Consider the following 7,422-nt stretch of genomic DNA (forward strand, 5'->3'; position numbering starts at 1 on the left):
AGATTTTTTACAGATGATAAAACTTTCCGGTATTCAAGCCTGATTCCTTTTCCATTTCTTTCCTAACGTTTTCCTGTACTTTGTGGAAGACAATTTGGTAGCTGTTGCATTATGTGGTAGATACCCATTCCCTTTTTATTAATTAGTTTTCTGTACAAGTCCAAGTTTTGGTATGTCTCCTGGAACAGTTTGCTTACACTGTGTTTATTATTAGAATGTTGTAAGTATGGCTTTAACTTAACAAACAAGCAGTTTTAAATTTTCTTTTTTCACTGAATTCTTGATAAGACCATCTGTTCTAAGTATAGCACAGAGTAACACAAGTTGTCTAGGTAACTGTGAGAAAATCTTCCCTCAAAAGACTTTTAAATGCTCTCATAGTCATTGGCATAATAGGCCAATGACTATGAGAGCATTTAAGGTCAAAAGGTGCTTGAAGTTTTTATTCCACAAAGATAAACTTATATTTAACATACATGCAGAAGTCTGTCAAAGTAGGCTCCTTGGAACTGTACAAGTACAGGTACATTATTATTATTATTATTAGTAGTAGTAGTAGTAGTAGTAGTAGTAGTAGTAGTAGTAGTAGTAGTAGTAGTAGTATTAATTATTATCAATCACAAAGAGCATCACAGTGGAAGAACTGAAAGCTGAGGCAAATAAATACGCGGAATAGAATCAAACCAAACTTTACTGGGGAAATGAGAGGTGAAAAGAGTGACATTGGCCATAAAAAAACACGGAGAACATGGACATAAACTAAATCACATCGATATAAAGAGGACTTCCAGACAATAGAGAAGCAGAATAAAGCACTTTATAAATCATATATTTTCAATAAAAGCATTACTGACACCCAGGTTTTAAAGCACCTAAAAAATATTTCAGACCAGATTTTTTTTTTGACAGTGTGAAAGACATAATGTTCAGAAAAATAACAGGTCATAAATATTTAAAGCCACTTCTGTGGTTCAGCCCAGGGGTTTATATTTTTTTTTTTGTAAGAGTATTTTTGCATGCAATTTGAACTTTTCAAAAGCGATAGTGTGGGTTTCATGTGCAGCATTGCTGCTGATTTGCACCTGTTTAAATTTGCAAGCTGAAAGGTATGGAGGTGTCTAAACTTATCTTCAAAGCAGTAAATGTGGACAAGTTTGTTGTTCTGCGTTAGACGGACTGTAGGCTATGGATTGAGGGCTGGAGCCTATCTCCAGCTGTCACTGGGCGAGAGAGGTGAGAAGCACCCAGGACAGGTCACCCGTCCCTCCCAGGGCCACACTGATACAGACAGGACAAACAACCATGCACACGCAAACACATACACACACACACACACACACAAGCATCCTCGTTTAATAACATAGTGAGGACCCTGCCTTGACTTTCATAGTCCTCTATTCATCTTTCTATGGCCTAACCCTGGCCTTAGCCTCAACCGTAACCTAACTGGTTAGGTATAAACCGGTTTATACCAAAGACACTGCCAATTGTTCTACCATGCAGCTCCTGGTCAGCATGGACTTTACTTAGTACATTACTCAAATAGAAAAGTGTTACCAATGTCTGTCACAGAATAAATGTACAAATCCTGCTGTTGGTTTAGAAATCTTTGAACACCTAGGGCCAAAATAAATCTTTGATCTTCTGGTCCATTATGAACCAATCGGCACTCTATGGTCGTTTGGGTAATGCCTACTCCCCGTATCCAGAGTTGGAACCAAACATGGTAAGGCACTGTTCAGCTTTTCTACTCCTGACCTGTGGGACAAACTCACTGAATACATCAGGGCTGCTGAAACTCTCAATAGCGTACCGCGCATGTGACGTCACCGTCTCAAGAGCAACACCCCTTTTGCCGCTTTGGTAGGGCATACAGGTAGAGAACACCTGTAGCAACGAGCTATTACACGCGCAACAGAAACAGTGATATGACCGACTTTACAGCCGTTAAACTTTCCCAAGATGATGTCCCAGGCACCACGGTTCTACTGTCGCAACTGTCGAAGAAACACCAACCCTTCAGCTCCAAACGATTGGCTTGAGTGTCGAGGGCTTAAAAAGACCGGAAAACGGGTCGAGTTGATCAAACGGTAAGCTTTGTTTTTTTTGTTTTTTTTCTGCGCGGCGATCATGGCGTCGTCGGCCGTTTTTTTGTTTGTAATCACCGTCCAGGGATCGGTATATATTTAATGTTTGTCTTATTTGAAATGTTTTTGAGTAAGCTATCCTGGTAGCAGGCTATCATGTTAGCGCCTGCTACCATGATAGCCTATATGCTATCATGGTAGCAGGCGCTTCATTATTAAACCATGTCGGCCACCAAAATACTCTTTAACTGTTTCACTACTTGATGTCGCTGGAATGGGTCAGGATGTTCTTCGGTTGGGCCCTTTCCTCCAACAAAATGCCTTGCTACATATGTAGGTGAATTTGGTAACTTTTCCGAGGTTGAACTGTTGTGTAGGCTGACCGCCCCGGTGAACCCAGCGCACACATTTCTCCTTGGCAAGTCTTGAAGAAAACATCCTTCATATGCGGCCGATCAGCGTACCTCGAGTCGCTTGTTGCACCGTTCCATAGCAACAATGTTTAAAAACCATGGTTTTAGATTTGGAAAAAGCAGTCGTTTACGAGTAAACCAAGGGTAACGCACGTCTCTTTTACAGCGAAACAGCGGCGGACTATGCAAGCTTGCCCTACTGCGCACCACGTGATGTGACGTCATTGTGACATTACGTTTGTAAAAATAGCTCGCTCGTGGTACGCTATTGCTTGAAAGTCAAATTTGAGAACTTTATTTACTGCAGCATTTCAGTAATTTACCACTATATAATGTAACCTTTATATCTAGTATATGTTTTTAATTCCTGTTTTTAAACTTTTATTTCCTAATGTATCAAATATTTTTATGTGAAACACTTTAAATTGTCTTGTGCAATACACATATAAACTTGCTCTGAATTACTCAAGAGCTGTAAAATAATACTTAATGATACAACACAGAGCACGTAAAAATTAAAGTAGAAAAATTATTTCAGAAAACACAATAAATTACAATGGTATAGATATAAATTAGACAAACATCAGAAATCAACAAATGCCTGGAAACAAAAGCGAGTCTTGAAAAGTGTTCCCTAACAGTTTTTAAAACTCTGGGGAGTTGTTTGAAGGGAAGGCAAGCCATTTCACAAAATAGGAGCTGCAACTGCAACTGCAAAAGCAATCTGCTTTCTGCATCTATCTTCTAGTTTATCTCTTGGGGCATTTAAAGGGAAATTGATGCTTAAGTTCTTGATTAAGTTTGGTGGTGTTAAAAGATCCTGCACATACGATGGAACCAGAACATTAATCCAGTTCAATTCAGTTTATTTATATTGCGCCAATTCACAACAAGGCACTTTATGAAGTCAGATTAGGAGACTTAAAAACCAACAATAAAATCTTAAAATCAATGTTGTCATGGACAGGAAACAAGTGGAAGGAGGTCATCATGGGGTTTACATGTTCCCATTTTGTAGTTCCTGTGAGAAGGGGAAAAAAAGATGGATGTGTACATACAAAGAATTACATTATAAAGCAATGTTCATATTTTACAGGGACTAAGTAATTTGTTCTATTACTTGAGGTGCCAAGACATTAACAAAGTGTGCCCTGGCCTTGACATTTCATTCTTTATGAAAAACAAAGGAGCAGAAGCCTTGGGAAGTCTACACAGGGGGGAAACTGGAAATCACACTTCCGCTTTTACCCATTATCCATGCCCACTCTACATTTATGAGAGTATGCAAGACAGACGTTCTGCCCTGATCATGTGTCAAGAACAAGCTGTGAAAACTCCCAAACCAGGGCTGTAAGAAAATTAAATCGTTCCATTTGAGAGAACAAATCTCTTGATTCTTGCAAAGTATGCACAATCCTAAAATGAGTCGTCAAAACATGAAAAGGGAATGTAATATTTTGTAGAGATGAAACAAAAAGGCAGCATACTTTGAACAAGAAAACTCGCATAACTTAAAATTGGTTCCTGTGGAACTCCACGTGTAGCTGAATATCCACTCATGTGGGCCACAGCACCAAAAAAGTAGACCAAAACAACTAGTTAATTCACCAACTTTATTTCACAATCAAACTTAACACAAGCAGAAATATTTAACTGAATCTGCATAATGCCACTTCAATGCGCCAATCAGTTTTATTCACTGAATCTCTTAAAACAATGTCAGGATTTTATCTTTGTGTCTCTAGTAGGGGTAAAATCTATTCGTCTGTCCCCATTGCCTCCTCCATCATTTTATTCTTCCCAGGCATCATTTCTACCTAGCCGTCCTTTGAAAGGTCCCATCGATTTGATGTGATGGACAGCGGAGATGAGAGGCAACACTCCTCTGACAGCTGTAACACTCTGCCTCCAATTGACCTGGTCCTCTGCTACCACAGTTAGTCCTGTTTATGGATAGCGGGGGCCATAAATCTACTATGCTCAGGTCAAAGTCGAGCATTGTGCAGGAGGACACAAAGCCCTCACTCCCTCTTGTGCAAAAATGAAATATCTACAGACACAATGCATGCAAAAGCTTATTTGAGTCATCAGTGGTGATAATAGGTTGCACTCTTGACTTTTGATTTGCTTTCATCTCTTCCATCTCCACTAACACATCAGTTATTAGCAGACAGAAACTCAAGAATTGAAAGAAAAATGTTCCTATTTATACTCTAGTGTGGTCATTATTTAATAAACCAGCTCTTCTATCCATTATAGAAGTCCGTGTTTACAAAAGAAAGCCAATAACCACATGCCCACCAAACTGTTTAAACAGTTTGGTGGGCATGTGGTTATTGGTATCAACACTAGGAACTGTAACTGGCCTGCCTATTTTCAAGTCACATTCTAAAGCAAGACATTAATGTAAGTGCAAATTGGTGTAATAAGATCATTTAGGAACCAGGCCTCGTTAAGAAGGTTGTGTATTAATAGAAATTCATTTGTTTTTTCAAAATTCATCTTATTTATTTTAGGACTAATCCTCCTAGTTTATCATGTATGTTTATTCTTAGAGTGAAATACAAATTTCTTCACATGGGTCCTTGTCTCGTCGCCTTAGATAATGGACTTGTGTCTGTACTTGTCGCAGTGCTGCATTTGATACAGTTGATCACAATATTGTTCTAGAAAGACTTGTGCTGTAGGAATCAAGGGAAAAGCATTAGGCTGGTTAAAATTTATTAATGTCACAGATTCCAGTTTGTTCTCGTTATTAATTAATCGTCTTCAAACTCCAGTTGTAGTAGTGGAATACCACAGTGTGCTTGGGCCAATTCTTTTTATATATATATATATATATATATATATATATATATATATATATATATATATATATATATATATATATATATACAATATATATGAGAGACAGAGAATTCCTGAATCTATCAGACAGTGCGACATTGTTTTCCACTATTATGCTGATGACGCTCATGCTCAGGCATGTCTTGATTACATCAAAACCTGATTGACTTAAAATGTTCTGTTTTTTAATTCTGACAAGACCGAAATTGTCCTTTTTGGACAAGAGTCCTTAAAAAAATTTCACTTCTTGATTAATCAACTAAAGGGGTGATGACATCACTGTATAAACAGTTTAATGTGGTTGATATTGATGCAAATGTAAATTCTTTAAATAATTTAATTTAAAAAAAATAACGTCACCTTTATGTTGGAGGTTGTTTTGGGAGGCCAGATTTCCCTCTTCAGTCAAAGGGTTGGGTAGATCCACACCTGTCTTCTCGGCGCAACACTCCGTCACAAATCCATATTTGAAATATTTGTGTTGCAGGATGTCGGACAAGCAATGCCAAGCTGAGCGAAGGCTTTAACTTGGCCGCATGATTCATCATCCACACGGTGGGACCGACGTCTACGGTCCACAGCAGCAGTCAAGCCAGCTCTGAGCTGGCTTGACTGCTGCTTCAGACACTGCTCTCTCTAACTGCTGTTTCGTTTATCAGACAAGACAGCATTTAAAATGAAATTAATTTACGGGTAATGACAGCGTTGTGCTCGGCGCCTCCAGTGTTGGTACAGATGTTTGTTTGTTTTTTCAAAATTGTTCAGTAAACAGACTTCATTAAGTGTGCTGATCATTTGAACATAACACAGTCTCATATTGGACCGTGGTGTGGTTAGTTTTAGGTTGGATATTGGATATTCAGTCTGCTGGGTCTCCTTGGATAGGAAACTTTTGACCTGATCCGTCTGTATGATTTGATTGAATTGACTTTGTAAAGTGCCTTGAGATGACGTGTCATCTGGAGATATGTGAATAAAACTGAATTGAATTGACTTTGTTAATTTTTATTCTAAACCTAAATCATATGGCAGTCTGTAAGGATGAATTATGTCTAATTTAAATGCACTCAGTCAAGGAGGGCCTGAGGTATAAGTGAACTTTGTGACCTCCCAGGTCCTTTCTTGATAAATACAATTACTAGGCTTTGGCATGGATTATTTATGCCTCACTGTTAATATATACACAATATATTGTGTCAAGTAAATATAAAAGAGAGAAAAGGTGAAACTGTGCTTAATCTAAGTAGGTAAGTATGCAAGAAAAAACACATCTAAAAATGTATTATTTAAATCATTCTCAAACAACTTTGCTTTCGAATTTAAGCATAAGTCAACCGCATCAGACCACGTGGTCAAATCTGAATATCATCATCATCATCATCATCATCATCATCATCATCATCATCATCATCATCATATTTTTCATTGATAATTTGCAAACACAGAATTAAACAAAAAATTGCTTGCTTAAACTTCTCCCGTGAATAGATTTTACATTTTCCCTCATCTCTAAGTTCAATTCAAATGTACTCCTTTCAAATCGGTGCCAATACTCTAATTATAATCCCTTAAATTCACACACTCATTTATGTTCTTTCCAAACTACTTACCATCTTCTGCAGGCAAGGTCAGACCTGGACGCTTTCAACAGCGTATTTGTATTCATCACATCTCCATTCACACCAAACAAGGAAACTACGGGCAGGCAGGCAAGCAGCAGCGCAGTGTCATCACTCTCTGCAGGTACTCTTCACATGGCCCCCGACCGTTTATTCCTTCACTAACACTTGATTGCGTGCATATCATCGTAGCGTTGGTATTCTGAACCTGACCTGTCCGGCTTGATGAGATTTTGCTGCAAATGCGAGCTGTTTTTTTTTTTTCTCTCTCTCTCTCTCAGCAGGAGACCGGGACTGTCACTTGCTCTCATCATCATACTTTGAGTGTTTTGCCGTCGATGTGATGAAAATGAATCGGGGTGAGTGGAAGAATGTTTTATTCTCTGGCGTATTCCGCCTCAAGGTGTTCAACAGTGTGCAAGACATGTAGTAAACAGAGATGCAGGAAGCAGGAGG

Source organism: Fundulus heteroclitus, unplaced genomic scaffold (genome assembly GCF_011125445.2).
Source record: "Fundulus heteroclitus isolate FHET01 unplaced genomic scaffold, MU-UCD_Fhet_4.1 scaffold_181, whole genome shotgun sequence".
Lineage (NCBI taxonomy): Eukaryota > Metazoa > Chordata > Actinopteri > Cyprinodontiformes > Fundulidae > Fundulus > Fundulus heteroclitus.